Source organism: Manacus vitellinus, unplaced genomic scaffold (genome assembly GCF_001715985.3).
Source record: "Manacus vitellinus isolate BGI_N305 unplaced genomic scaffold, ASM171598v3 ctg7180002430009_pilon, whole genome shotgun sequence".
In the NCBI taxonomy this organism is placed as follows: domain Eukaryota; kingdom Metazoa; phylum Chordata; class Aves; order Passeriformes; family Pipridae; genus Manacus; species Manacus vitellinus.
Window position 1 is genome coordinate 8,364 of NW_021938262.1, and position 15,214 is coordinate 23,577.

General features: G+C 52.7%; 1 long non-coding RNA gene across 3 annotated transcripts; it reads right to left on the minus strand.

Annotated features, from left to right (window-relative positions):
* Positions 1-8,098: 8,098 nt before the first annotated feature.
* Positions 8,099-12,634, minus strand: LOC115307108. 3 transcript variants are annotated; one of them, XR_003915558.1, is made up of 3 exons: positions 12,591-12,634; positions 9,799-9,997; positions 8,099-8,146 (listed from the first exon to the last, which is right to left on the minus strand). It is a non-coding gene; the product is annotated as an uncharacterized LOC115307108 (long non-coding RNA). The 3 variants fall into 3 exon arrangements; XR_003915559.1 differs by lacking the exon at positions 12,591-12,634 and adding an exon at positions 10,502-10,528; XR_003915557.1 differs by lacking the exon at positions 12,591-12,634 and adding an exon at positions 10,127-10,304.
* Positions 12,635-15,214: the final 2,580 nt, after the last annotated feature.

Here is a 15,214-nt window from a genome sequence, read left to right on the forward strand (position 1 = left end):
AGCTGCTGCAAAGAACTTCCAGACCTAAAGGAGCTTTTGTGCTGGGCTGAGCTGTGGCTCTCAGGGCTGGGGGTTGGCTTTTGGCTGCCAGGTGCCCACCAAGGCTCTCTCACTCCTTCTTCTCCAACCCCCTTGGTGCCTGCAGGGTTGTTTCTCCCACATTTCTCTCACTCCTCTCTGGGTTACAGCACCCTGGATTTTATCCTTTCTCCAAAGGGTGATCACAGAGGTGCCTCTGGAATTGCATTTTGGCTCAGCTTTGGGCACTGGCTGGGCCATTTTGGAGCCACCTGAAACTGGCTCTCTCTGACACAGAGTCAACTCTTGATCTCCTCTTCCCTAAGGGAAACCTGCAGCCCCCTCCCTGCTACCAAACCTGATCCACAGGGTCATTCAAGTGCCCAGGAATAGAGGAGGTCATTGAGCCCATTATTCCTCAGGCTGGTTAAACAAGGCTTTGTCCTCTTCCTGTCCCTGACTGCAGGTTCTTTCTGTCAGAGCAGAGCTGTGCTGGACCTCAGCCGTGCTTTGCTCCAGAGCCTGCTGGGGTGGGGGCAGATGGCAATGGCAGAGGGACTGAGGTGCCCCAAGGAGAGCAAACTCTGCTGTCTCCAGGGCCAGAGAGACACAGGGCTGGGCTGGGCAGCCTGGCAGGACAGGGCTTTGCTGCCTGGGGGGTCTCTGCCATTGTGGAGGGCCTGGAGGCCTCAGGTGACTCTGATCTGCAGGAAGGAGAAGGTGCTGATGGAAATGTCCTTGGCTTTGGACCTCCTGTGATCCAGGAGCACTGTGAAAATCACTGGTCTGTTCCTTGGCTGCAGCATCACAGGGATGGCTAAGGGTTATCAAGCATTGGAACAGAATGTCCACGGAAGTGGTTGAGTCACCACAGAATCATAGAATTGTTAAGGTTGGAAAAGACCTCTGAGATCATGGAGGTCAACCATTAACTCAACACTGGCATCTTCACCACTGAACCATGTCCTCAAGTGCCACAGCTCAATGTTTTTTGAACACTTCCAGGGATGGTGACTGTGAGACCCCAGGTTTGAGCTACGAGCTCAGCAAAGGGGTTTTACTGAAATATAAAATGCACCAAAAATTTCCACCCTCCAAATATTTTAAAAGGGCCTTCAATTCTTTTAATACCTTGAGAGAGACCACAAGGGAGAAGACACTGCACACATTTTCTCAGGAGGTCAAAAAAGACACTTTTACTGCCAAACTTCAGAAAATAAGGGAGTTTGGCAAAAGGTTATAGGGCAACATTCAACCAGAATAGAGCATTCCCCAAAGCATTGACTGATCACAGGCCAACCCATCCCAGTCAGCTGGATGGTTCATTGACAATGTGTCCTGAGGGGTGGCACCTCCGATGCCATAGAAACCCCTCCCCTGGATTAGGAAACCTTTGGAATTCAGGAGCTGTTCCAGTGGAGCATGAAAATGAACAGCAATTTTCCCAAAGCCCAGCCCCAAGCAGAACAAAGCCAGGCCCATCAGTGTCAGAGCAAAGGTCCCCCATGGCTGTGTCCCTGTGGCCGCTGAGGCGGCAGCGCAGGCCCGAGGCGGTGCCGGGTCCCGGTGCAGCCGGGGCAGAGCGGCGGCTGCGCGAGCGGCAAACCCGGCGGTTGAGTGCGCAGCCCGTGGGAGGCGGCGGGCTCCGGGCACAGACGCGGCGGCAGCCGCTGGTGGCTCCTGGAACCCAGTGGCCATTGGGACACTGCAGGGCCTGCTGGAATCCAGGGGCCGGGGGGACACTGGGGAGCCTCTTGGAGCCAAGGGAACCCTGGGATGTTTTGGAACATCCTGGAATCAAGGAGCCATTGTGACACTGCAGGGCCTCATGGAACCAAAGGAGCTCTCAGAGTTTGTGCAACCTCATGGAATCAAGGGGACATTTCTGGCAGGATGCTCTGCTCTGATAATACCTAAAAAATGGTCAGAGAATGCAAACAATGCACACTCTCTGTGGTGAGTAACTGCTGGTGTCAAGGTGCTGTTTTTAATGTTGAATTATTCTAAACCCAAAATGCTTCATGAAACTTCAGACACACATCCTGCTTTCTGAAGCAGGATTTGACAGATAAGCTGCTCCCTGGCTGCAAATATGTCTGGCAGTCAAACCCTTGATAACTATAAAAGCCCCGTCCAACTGTCATTTGGAATATTCTTCCACAGACTTCCTTGAAGTGTGTGGAGCTTCTACCATGAAGCAGGGACAGCTCTTCATGGTCACTGCCCAGGGGTTAAGTGAAAGAGAGAGAACTACCCCTTGTCATTGTGGGATGAGTTACCTCAATGTCTGCTTCAGGATTGTTTCTTTTTGCTGGCTTTGATCCAATTGCTTGAATAGAGTTACTTTGATAGACTCCACTGTCCTATCTTACACTATACTACTAGGGGTTTTTGGCTTTTATAATTTGAAGTAAATAATTTTCTTTAAGGTCTTTCATCTGTTCATTTTCTGATCAATTTTTTGTTCATTTGTCAAAATAAATAATTCATTTTAAAAAAATATTTCTGACTTGCCATCACTAAAACCTGCAGGACAAAGTGATTGAATCACACCTGTATAATTCCTTCAATTGAAACCAAACTCTGAGCCTGAGATTGGATCCAGCCACCCCCAGGCTCCTCTCTGAGAAGGAATTTAGAAAGCAAGGGGGTCCTTTGTGCATCTCGTAGCTCAATGAGTTCAGCACAGAATCCCCCTGCACACACACAAACACACAGGCATGGGAATCTACACACACACTCCTGTTCATCCCTGCACAGACATAACCCAGACAGACTGGCAGGGGAACTCCACACACCATTCCCACATCACAACATGGGAACGGTTAGAAAAACATAAAATATGTACACCAACCCTCACTGCACTGCAGCATTCACAGGATGTGACACCTGTGTCCACTTTTGAAATGTTACAGCCATTCTACACAGCCTTTATTTCCTGTCAGCTGAGTGTTCTATCAGCTGCATTCTAAGATGAAACTCCAGGCACATGAACATCTGAATTTGTTCCACATTTAAACGCTGCTGCACATTTTTAAATGGAGAAAGGAGGGAAACTGCTCAGTGTTCAAATTAATAAAACACAGTGAGCCACAAAAGGCAAACGTACATAGTGTGCAGCAGCTTCCTGGAGTTACAGATCTGCTCAATGTTTTATGTTTGTCATTCAGAGACCATGTTTACATTTATTAAACTACTCTCGTTCTGCTCCCCCACCCCCCTTTTTTGGAGTGTTTCAATTGCCTTTCCTTCTTCCAACAGCTGTGACAACTGTTAAAACAGTCAGTAAAATTAAGTCTGCTCTATAATCCTTTAGTCAACGTTACATTGTAATCAGAGGTTGAGGGAGATTTCCTGTTATGAATGCATTGATTAATTTAAACTTATTAAATTGACACATATGTCAAAATGATTCGATACATTTATTGCATGTTGGCTCATTAAATATTAGTTATTATTAGTGCTACTGTTATTGCTGAAAGAGCAAAAATTCAAGAGTGCAGCTGGCTTTAAGTTATTGCATTCTTTAACATGCTCTGCCTTCAAATCAAAGCACACCTAGTGATGGTCAGACAGATGTCTCTGCACTCTCAAAATGTTCAGACAATTTTTAGCTTGAATCCTCTCTCCCCTCACCTATAACACAAGAACTGCAGAAACTACAACACCTATTTTGTATGTCCTTATGCTCACATGTGCATATGCAGGTCACAATGTACAGTCAAATCACAATTGCTATGGATATTATTAATGTGTCAAACTGTGGGGTTTATTAATTGAGACAGGGAAGCAGATATGTTTCTGAATGTTAGTTCTTTCTCTGTGCCCATTCAATCCCACACGCCTCAAGCCCTGCACTCACAGAATATATTGGGAGTGTTTTAAGATGGCTTTTAACTGAGCAAAAGAGGAAGAAAAAAATTAGTTTGAATCTTGCACCAGAGCCAAAAAGACATGTCCTCTGATTTCATTAAAATGCATCTACTCGAAGAGGCTTATCTAAACTAATCCCTCAAATTAGCTGTAAGAAGGGACATTCAAGAAAGCTCCTTTGGGGGGGCTGGAGGGACAAAGCATCCACAAAAAACAAACAAACAAGAAAAACCCAACCTAACACCCAACTTATCATCTCTTTACATGTTTTACAAAAAATGTTTCACTGTAGTAAAAGCTTCAGAAACTGCATTCTTACATTTATGAAGCTCTCTTACACTATACACAGTGCACTGATCTATAAACCATATCTGAAAGGGCACCCTCCTCTGTTTATTCTCTGTTATTTACCCCGGAACATCCCAGTGGGTTTTCCCTGTGCCCCCTTCCCAAACTGTGCTCCCCCAGCCAGGCTGTTTGCTCCTTCCCGTCTCATTTCAGCCCCGTGCGATGGCCGCCATTCCCTTTTCCTGCCTGGCTCAATTCCCCCCAGCCCTGCGCTGTGCAGGCAGTGAGGACAGCGAGTGGGCAGCCCTCCAGCACACTGTCCCCTCCCGAGCAGCCTCTGCGCCGCTGCGGCCGGGGCGATGCGGTCCCTGCTCTTCCTGGCGGGGCAGGGAGAGCGGCTCCGGCAGGAAAAGTTCTCCCAGTCCATGTGCACCCAGCCTTGGAACAAAGCCTTGGAAATCTTTGATCCATACACGGGATGACTGGAACCATCACTTACAGCAGGGTTATCTCTACGTGCTGTCCTTATGTCCTCTGACATCTAATGCCTGGGTTTTAAAACAATAGATTAAAGGGGTTGCACTTTTTAAAGGTGCGAGGAACACTCAATTCAACCTTCCCAGTTGAATCAATAACACTCCAATAAATACCCACATCAGAAGAGCACCTCTTTTAATTCCTGAAAACCAGAAAAGGGACTTTCCACATGGGTGTCCTGTCATCCAGAACTATTAGGGAAGAATTCAATAGAATAAAGAAGTCTATAAGTGTTCTGTCCAATATCCAGGTGAGATTCTCTCTCTTCTAACATTTCACTGATGTAGGAAGCAAGAATTTGGCACACAATTAATACTGGAGAAAAATGAGACCAGTGAAAGATCCTGAGCTCAGGAGAACCTGACTGTGCTGAGGAATCAGAGCTTTCACCCTGGGAAATGAACTGCTCTGAAAGAGTGGGAAGAAACCAGGAACAAAGGCTGAGTTCAAATGCTCCAGAGTAAACAAGTCCTTCCTCACCAAAAGGTCTGAGCTCCCCTTAACTCACCTCTAGACATCCATGGAAATAAAACAGCCTGACCTTGAACCCAAGGGAAACAAAGACAAATTCCACGGCTTTAGCTGGAGCAAGGCTGGGGGGGATGGGTCACTCCTCTGTGACATCACATGCTCCCCGTGGCATCACATCCTTCCTGTGACATCACATCTCCCCTATGACGTGACATCCATCATATGACACCACATCTCCTCTGTGATACCATATCATCCCTGTGAAGTAACGCCCTCCCCTGTGACAACACAGCTCTCCTGTCACATCACAGCTCTCCTGTGACATCACATCCTTCCTGTGAGTCACACCTCCCCTGTGACATCACACTTCTTATATGACGTCACATCCATCATGACATCACATCTTTCCTGTGATGTCATATCATCCATGTGACTTCATATCCTCCCCTGTGACATCACAGCTCCCCTATGACATCACATCTGCTCTGTGACATCACATCCTTCCCATGACATCACATCCTTGCTCTCATAAAAATGCTCCTCTATGACGTCACTACCATCATATGACACCGCATCTCTCCTGTGACATCATATCATCCCCGTGACATCACAGCTCCTGTGTGACATCACATCTCTCCTGGAAGCAAAGGAACCCTGAGAATTTCTGTGGGAACAAGTTAAGGCAGCAGCAGCTGCATTCAGTTAATCAGGATCAACAAGGAGTGTTTTGGCCCTGACTGGTGTTTTCCATCCAGAGAGTGCTGTTTGCCAAAGTGGAAACCACTTGGAACGCTCTGCATGGCAGCCTGTGTTTTTCTCTGGTGGCTGAACACAGCCAGCACATGAGGGGAGGGGAATGTGTGGGATCAGGGCACTGCTTTGGGGCCATGCTGGGAATTCCAGTGGACTAAAAGACAAAGCCCAGGCGCTGTTTCCAAAGGAACCCCAATGAAAGGGGGACACTGGAAAGATGGGTGGACAAGTCCCAAAATGGAACTCTGTGTGTGCAGCCTCATTTTCTCCTTCAGTAGCCACAGGAGAGGGGGCAAAAAGTGGGGGTTGGGACCCCAAAAGTGTTCAGGGGGGAAATGGGGGATTTAGGGGACAATGGGAATATGGAAGGAACAGGGAGAAGGGTGGAAAAGGGAGGGTTGTCTGGAGGGTCTGACGGTCCCATGGGGGGGTCTTTGGGCACAGGGGGGTGGGCAATGGGGGTGGCCCCCCTGAGCTCCCAACTTCCTGTGGGGTGCTGCGGCCTGCTGGATCCAATCTCAGTCTTGGTTTATGCCAACATAACATAACTAAACCCAGTTTAGAGGAATTACAGAGGTGTGACTGAAATACTTTTGTTTCCCAGGTTTTAATGATGGCAAATCAGATCTATTGATAGAAATGAATTTATTTAGGGTTACAAATGATCAGACAAAAGATCTTCATCAGAATTATTTACTGCACAACAGAAACACTAAAACTACCAGGAGTACAGGATAAGATAGGACAGTGCTCTACACTAAAGCAATTGTTGAAGCAATTCTACTCAAGCTGGCACAAAAGCAATAATTCCTAATTAGAGATGGATGGAACTCCCCCAGACCAACGCTCGTGGGGAGATCTCTGCTCTCAACCTCCAGCAGTGACCTTGGGGGGCCCCCAGCCAAGGCAGGAATCTCCACACACACCCCCCACACAGGAAGGGTTCTGTTGGAAGAACCTGCCCCTGGGAAAGGGGACTGGCCCTTTGTGGTAAAAGGGTTGGACTGACAGTCACTGGACTCCAGGGGTTGCCTCACCATCAGGGGGTTCATTCGGGGTGGAAGCAGCAGTCGAAGTTCTTCCCACAGTCAGGGCTTCCCTTACTGGTGGGTCCGTTGGTGTTTGGTCAAGGTAGAGCTGTGGGGGAAGCTCTTCCCACACTCCCCACACTTGTAGGGCCTCTCCCCGGTGTGGATGCGCCAGTGGGTGATGAGGTGGGAGTTGTGCTTGAAGTCCTTCCCGCAGTCGGTGCAGCAGAAGGGCCTCTCATCCCTGTGTGTCTGCTCATGCCTGCGGAGATGTGAGCTGGTCTGAAACCTCTTCCCACATTCCAAGCACTTGTAGGGCCGTTCACTTGTGTGGATGAGCTTGTGGGTGCGGAGGTGGGAGCTGTCCCTGAAGCTCTTCCCACATTCCCCACACGTGTACAGCCGTTCCCCAGTGTGGATGTGCTGGTGTCGGATCAGGCTGGAGCTGTGCCTGAAGCTCTTCCCACAACCATTACACATGTAGGGCCGTTCCACAGTGTGGACACTCTGGTGTTTGATCAGATGAGGGCTCTGGTTGAAGCTCTTCCCACATTCCCCACACGTGTAGGGACGTGCCCCAGTGTGGATCTGCTGGTGTCGGATCAGGTGGGAGCTGTTCTTGAAGCTCTTCCCACATTCCAAGCATTTGAAGGGCTTCTCCCTGCTGGGAGGCTGCTCAGGGACCACCAGGTCAGAGCTCCCCCTCAAGCTCCAGCCGCCTTCCCGGCACAGGCTGGCTCTTTCCTCCTCAGAGCACCCTGGGCTGGCTTTGGAGCCCCTCCTGCGGGGGGATCTCCGGCCCTTTTCCTCCCCGCTGCCTTCCTGCGCCGGGGAGCCCTTCAAAACGGCCTCTCCCACCAGGGTCTCACGGGGGGATTTGTCCTCTGGGCTCTCCCTCCTCAGCTCGGGGCCTGGGGCAGGAAGCAAGAAGGACAGGCAGGGGATTTGCCTCCGGCCCACAGGGAAGGCCAAGGACATCCCCCCAACTCCGGCCCCGGCAGGACGGCGGCGCCAGCGGGGTTGTCCTGCAGCCGGGGCCATGCTGGGCTGACAGAGCCAGCACAACACCCGCCCAAAGGGACACTGACTTCCTCCTCACCTGCCTGGGGGGCCCAAGGCATCTTCCTCTTCCTCGCAGCCTCCTCCTCCATCCGCCCAAGCTTTGGGAAGGACAAATCCTGATGGGGGGAAAACAAGGGCTGAGCGCGTTGGCTTGGGGGTTCCTCCTGCCCAAGTCCATCTCTAGAACTCACCGGGCATCCTGTATCCATAAAACCCCCCAAAACACCACGATTCAGCCCCGAAAAACCCAAACCATCGAGATTCAGGCAAAAAATCCCTTCAGAAATAGCAACCCCTTCAGAAATAGCAACCCTCCCCAAAAACGGCAAAAACTTAAAGTTTAGCCAGAAAATACTCCAAAATATGAAGATTCAGCCCAAAAACATGGTGTTTAATTGTGAGGATGAGGGGAGTGATGTCATTTCATGAGCACTTGATTGACTTACTATATATTAATCAAAAGCTGTATTAATGTAGTGTCACTTAAAACACTCCAGGGCTGTTCCTCGAGGTTCTCTGGCCCCCTGCCAGTCTGGGGCTGTTTCTCCAAACCACCAAACCAAGTGTGCCAAACGCCCTGGTTGGTCAGTGCCGGCTGGGGCAGCGGGCACTCAGTGAGGGGATGAGAAAACTGCACCCAGGGCTGGGCTGAAAGAGGCTTCAGCACCACTTCTGATGGCCTGGGGGGCAGCATCTGGCTTCTCCCAGAGAGATGGCACTTGTTCCTCTGCAGGGAGTCAAGGGCAGCAGGGTGACTCCTGCTGCATGGATGGAACAGCAGAGGATGCCTTGGGTCCCCAGGATTGATCAGCACTCAGGGATACAAACTGCCCTCGGGCTCAGGATGCAGCTGCCAGCACAGATTTCCCTGCAAAGTCTGCAGGGAGTCAAGCTCTGCAGAGGAGATTGTGCCCCATGGATGGGATTGCAGAGGCTCCCTCAGGTCCCCAGCATCAATCAGCAAATATACACAAAAGGCCCCCTTGAAAGTTTTTAGGGGGAGTGTCCTGTAGGGAGGGGACAGTGTCACCCCACCAGGGTGGGGCTGGCAAGTGGGAGGCTGCCCCAGGGGTCTGCAAGAGGCCTCGTGCTCTGCTCGGCCCCAGCACTGGCTGGTCCCAACACCCCCGGCTGCCCCCGGCCCTGGGCAGCTCTGCTGCCACAGGCTGTGCCCTCACCGTGGCCCTGCAATGGCCCTGCCTGTCCCTCACCCGTGGCCCTGCCCGTGGCCCTGTCCCTTGGCTCTCTCTCTGCCAGCTCAGTGTGGGGCACACGGGCTGGGGGTCCCTCCCAAGCCCCCCGGGCAGCCGGCGTTGGCTGGGGGGATGTGAGGGCTGGGCCTGCTCAGCACAGCCCCGGCCTCGTGCCCAGCGCCTCTTTCCTGCCCCACACAAGAGCTTCCCGGCCCCCCAGGGCTCCCCTGCTGCTGCCTCTGCTCCTGGCCCTGCCTTTGCTGCTCCCTTGGCTGGGGCAGCGGCTGCAGGGGGGGATGGCAGCAGCTTCAGCTCCACGGCACTTCCTGGGGGGAGCTCAGCCCGGGGGGACGGGCAGGGACCTGATGGGGATGGACAGGGGCCCAGCAGGGACAGCCAGGGCCTGCAGGGGAAGGCACAGGGACAACCTGGCCCCCCACACTGCCAGGGCTGTCTCTGCTCCTCCTTGCAGGCTCCGTGGCCAGGCACAGTTGGTGTTCCTGGGTGCCCACCATCTCAGCACTTGGAGACGCTCAAATCAGCGCCCGCAGCTCTGCAGCAAAGCCCCAGCTCACCTGGCACACAGGGGATGGACACAGCACCTGCTCGGGGATGGGCACACACAGCTTTGTGCCTTCCCCACCACGGGGCTCTCCTTCCTCAGCAGCACCTCTGCCTTGCACTTATTCTCAGCCTCACCTCAGGGACAGCTCTGGGCTCACCTCCGCGCCACTTCTCAGCCTCACCTCAGGGCCTGGGCTCAAGGACAGGAACCTGCAGGGAGGGGACATCAGGTGCAAGCTGAGGGCTGCCTGCTTGCACTGGCCTCTGGGCTTCTTTCTCCTTCTACAACCAGCCCAGAACTCAGCCTGCTTTTCTAACACCACACATTTACAGACTAACCTTGCAGATAGATATGGACAGACATCTCTATCACCCTGGGGATGGAGCCTCAAGCATGTGCTGCCATAGGAATGGCAATCAGAGAATCACAGAATCAGCCACGTTGGAAAAGACCTCCGAGATCATCAAGTCCAACCCTGGATCCAACCCCGCTGTGCTTCCCAGACCATGGCACTGATGCCACATCCACTCTCACCTTCAACACCTCCAGGGACGCTGACTCCACCCCCTCCCTGCCCAGCCCATTCCAAGGCCTGATTACTCTCTCAGCAAAAAATTGCTTCCTAATATCCAACCTAAACCTCCCCTGGCACAGCTCAAGACCCAGCCCTCTTGTCCTACTGCTGCTTCCTGGCAGAACAGCCCCACCCCCACCTGGCTCCAACCTCCTGGCAGGGACTTGCAGACAGTCAGGAGGGCTCCCCTGAGCCTCCTCTTCTCCAGCCTCAACACCCCCAGCTCCCTCAGCCTCTCCTCACACCACTTGTGCTCCAGAGCCCTCCTGCCTTCCAGCACATCAACACACCCCCAGCTTGGTGTCACCTGCACATTTGCTGATGAAATGCCTGGTTCTGCAGGAGCTGCAGATGCTCAAGGGGCAGCAGGACCATGTCAGGGGCCTGGGGGGCCTGGGGGGCTTTGGAGTCTGGGAGGGTCCTGGGGGAGCTGGGGAGGGGCTTTGGGGATTGGGGGTACAGACCAGTACAGACCAGGACAGACCAGGACAGACCAGGACCTCCTCACTGATCCCCAGATCTCTCCTGGAGCTGGGCCACCTTTTCGTGGGACACCTGAGCCCCCCCCAGGGCCCTCCCAGTACAGTCCAGTGCCCCCAGTACAGCCCACTGTGTTCCTGTCCCAAGGTCTGGGTGATCCCTCTTTGGGGGGGTTGGGAGGGATTCGAGGGGGCACTGGGGAGATTTGAAGGGATCTGGGGGGGTTGGATGGGGATTTGGGGGGGCTTGGGGGGCTTTGGGTGCATTTGCAGGAGTTAAAACAGGTTTTGGGGCACTGGGGCATCAAAGTGATCTATGAGGGGAGAGGATTAAAGGGAAAATAGAGGTTAAGAGACATTTGGGAGGAGTTAAAAGGGCCAGGGGGGGACATGAGGGACTGCACCACAAGCAGGTGAGTCCTGAGACCCCCTCTGGTGTCCCCAAGACCTTCTTGGTGTCCCCAGTTCCCCCCTTGACACCCCAAGACCCCCCTGGTGTCTCCAATGTCTCCAGGGCCTCCTCACAGCCCCAGTTCCCCCCTTGACACCCCCAATTCCTCTGTTCCCAAACCCCTCCCCACTGTCCCCAAACCCCATCTCTGATGTCTCGAACCCTAATTCTCACCCCAGGAGCCCCCCCCTTGACCCTCTGACAACAAAAACGCCCCCCCCCCCACGCTCACAGAAAGGTCAAGGGCATCTGGGGACACACTGGGGACAGTCGGGGGGCTTTGTGGGGCACTGGGGGATTACTGGGGCATACTGGGACACACTGGGGGGAACCAGGGGGCACTGGGGGGTTACTGAGGGACACTGGGAGGGACTGGAGGTGAACTGGGGTACACTGGGGATCACTGGCAGAGAACTGGAGAGTTACTGGGGGATTACCAGGACACATGGGGAGACACTGGGAGGTTACTGGGCCATACTGGGGGTTACTGGGTGCTCACTGGAGGATCACTGGGCCATACTGGGGGGCAGTGGGAGGTCACTGGGACACACTGGGTGGTTACTGAGGGGGTTATTAAGCTGTACTGAGGGTCATTGGGAAGTCATTGGGATATACTGGGGGCACTGGGATCCCCTTACCAGGATGTGGTACATCTCCCCCCACCCGGATTTTGGGGGGCATCCCTAGGACCCCTTGGGGCTGGGAGACACCCTGAACCCCACTGCTGGGCTTTAGGGGACCCCCCAAAATCCCCTCAAAACCCCTGAAATTCCTCCCTTGACCCATCAAAACCTTCTCCAGGTCCCCTCAAATCCCCTCAGAGACCTCATCCCGCCCTCGGACCCCCCAAACCTTCTCAGTGACACGCAAAACATATCTGGGACCCCCCAAACCTATTCAGGGACCTCCAGTCCCCCTCAGGGACCCTCAAAACAGTCTGGGACCCCGTAAACCCCCTAGAGACCCCAAAACTACCTAAAAGGTCCCCGAAAAGCCCCCCAGGACCCCCAAACCTCCTCACAGACCCCCAAAGCCCACCTGGGACCCCCCCAAATCTCCTCAGAAACCAAAACCCCCTTGGAGACTCCCAAACCCACTCAGGGACCTTCAGACTCCTCCCTGAGTCCCCTCAGGACACCGAACCCCCTCAGGGACCCCTCACAAAGACCCCGGGAACCCCCGAACCCCCGCGCTAAACCCTCCCGAGCCCTCCAGCCTTTCCACCCACAGCCGCGCTCCCCGCAGCCCCCGAGGGGACCCCCAGACCCCGCTCTCCCGCACCCCCCGCCAGCTCTTACAGCACAATGCGGGCCCCGCCGCCATCACCGATTCCCGGAAGTCAACACGGCGCTCTGCGCGCGCACCGCCTTTAGAGAACACCGCCGCAGCCAATCAGCGCGCGGCCACGCCCCCGCACGGCCACGGCCGCGCCTGCGCACTGCGCGGGGCACCACGGGAGTTGTAGTCCTTGCGGCGGGTCACAGCGGCCATTTGCGCGTGAGCGGAGTGAGGGTAATACGTTTTTCGGTTTTCTTCTTTTTCTGTCTTTTCTTTTTTTCCTCTTCTTTCTTTTTTCTTTCTTTTTTTTCTGCTTTCTTTTTCCCCCATTTTTATTTCACTTTTTTTCCCTTTTTTATTTTTTTTTTAAATTATTTGTCTCATTTTTTCCTCTTTTTTCTGTCTTTTTTTTCTCTTTTTTTCTCCTTTTTCTCCTTTTTCTTCTTTTTTGTCTTTGTATTTACTTTTTTTCTTTCTTTTCCCCCTTTTTCCTTTTTTTTTCCATTGTTCTCTATCAGTTGTATTTTCAAGGAAGACTTAAACACAGATCAAAAAAAATCTCCAGGTACACATCTTATGAGAACAGATAATCTGCCATTGTTTTAGGCTCGTGAGGATTCCCAAGATCACAAACACTGAGACACTAAGGGTGGAAGCCAAGCAACTTTATCCTGCCCCTTGCCAGAGCATTCAATCCACACCCAGCCCTGGATTTCTGGGAAGCTGCTGGGCAGGAGCAGGAGATGGAGCTGGTGCTCAGGAGGGGCAGGCAGGCCCTGCACCTTCTGTTAGAGGCACTTCAATGATCCAGGAGATCCAGCGGTTCCAGGGCTGTGTGTCCATTCTTCAGCCATCCAGCCCCGGCGCGGCCCCCGACCTCGAAGCGCCCCCCTGGATGCCCAAGTGTCCCCTAAATGTCCCCCCCAAAACTGCCCCATAAGTGCCCCTCAGGATCCCCAAGTGTCCCCCCAGTACCAACTCTTTATTCCTGTTTATTATTTCCCTTCCTGGGTGTCTAAAACATTTCTGGCACGGTTTTGCCTTGGGGGAGCTGAACCTCACTGCTGGCAGCGGGGACTTGGCTCACAGCTGAGGAGGGTCTGTTACCAAAGGTGAACCTCAGGAGTTTCAGATTGTGGCAAAAAAAGAAGAAAAACCCCTCTTTGCTCTGTGCAGCCAGTTCTGTGAGCAAAGCAGGACCCAGGAGACTGAGCAGAGACAGGATGGGGTTGGGAAATGTGGAGCAAGGTTGTCCACACTGTGTCAGACCTCAAGGGAAAGCTCCAACCAGTCCAAACCTCCTTAGGAGAGACCCTGGATCCATATCAATCAGAGAAAGCTGCAATCAACTCTTCTCAAAGGAGAAAAGTAATAAACTACACCCTTGAAAATAAGAATGCATGTTTATTAGAACCTCTTTGAAGTATTTCTGCGTTTTAAGAAAACTTCCTAATTAACTGCACTAGACTAGAGGAGAATCAAGGCAGAGCTGTGGTTTCTTAGCACTTGAAGGATTTTAAGGAGCCCCGTGGTCCCCATGGTGCACTTGGTGCCGAGTCCTTGAACCTCAGGTGAGGTTCTCCTCTGAGAGGAGATTGCACAAACCTTTCCATGAGTCCAAGTCAGAAGAGAAACTCAAAGTATCTCAAAGCATTAATGGGTCCCACTGAGGGCCATTCCCAATCCAGGCTCCTCAAGGACTCCTTGAAGGAGATCACTGCAGGCCATGATTGCACAAATCTGTCACAGACTTTGTGTCAAAAGCAAAAGCCAAAGTGCCCCTAAAAACTGAGCTACTTCAAAGAATTAATGAGCCCCACAGAGAGTCACAACTGACAAAGCCTCTCAAGGGACTCATTAGAGCAGGTAATTGCAGAGGATTGCACAAACCTCTCAGACACTGAGTGTGGAAAGCAGAACACAAAGTCCTGTGAAAACCCTGCAGTCCCTGAAGCATTAACGAGCCCCACTGGGTGTCCCAACTGACAGAGTCTCTCAGGGGACTAATTAGAGCAGGTCATTGGAGGCCGTGACTGAACAAACCTCTCAGAGGCTCAGTGCCAAAAAAAGTACCTCAATAAACCCTGAGTGCCTTGAAGCATTAACGAGCCCCCCTGAGGGTTGTCACTGCCTGAGGCTCTCACGGGACTCGTTACAGCAGAGAATTGGAGGCCGTGGTTGCACAAACCTCTCAGAAATGCAAAATGAAAAGAAAAACCCAAATTGCTCTGAAAATCCTGCAGTCCCTTGAAGCCTTAAGGAGCCCCCCAAGGGCCATTCCTGACAAAGCCTCCCCAGGGACTCTCCAGCAGATCCTTGGAGGCCGTGGGTGCAGGGAGGCAAAGGCTCTGGGCAGCAGCTCAGGTGCTGAGAAAAGCCTGGCTTGGCTTTGGGGAAGTTTCCTTCCTTTTCAGGCTTCCTCCAGCTTTGGGAAACGCTGCCTGTGAGATTGGCACCACCTAAGAAGGGCTCTGGCAGGTTCCTGGCAGCAAAACTGGCCTGCCCTGGGCTCCACCCGAGATCTTTGGAGCACGGAGACACCTGAGAGTTAGAAAGAGGAGGCTGCATCTTTGACAACATTTGGGAACAAGCAGGGATTGCTGGTATGTGGAGAATCTGCATGGGAATGGTTGCTTTGAGTTAA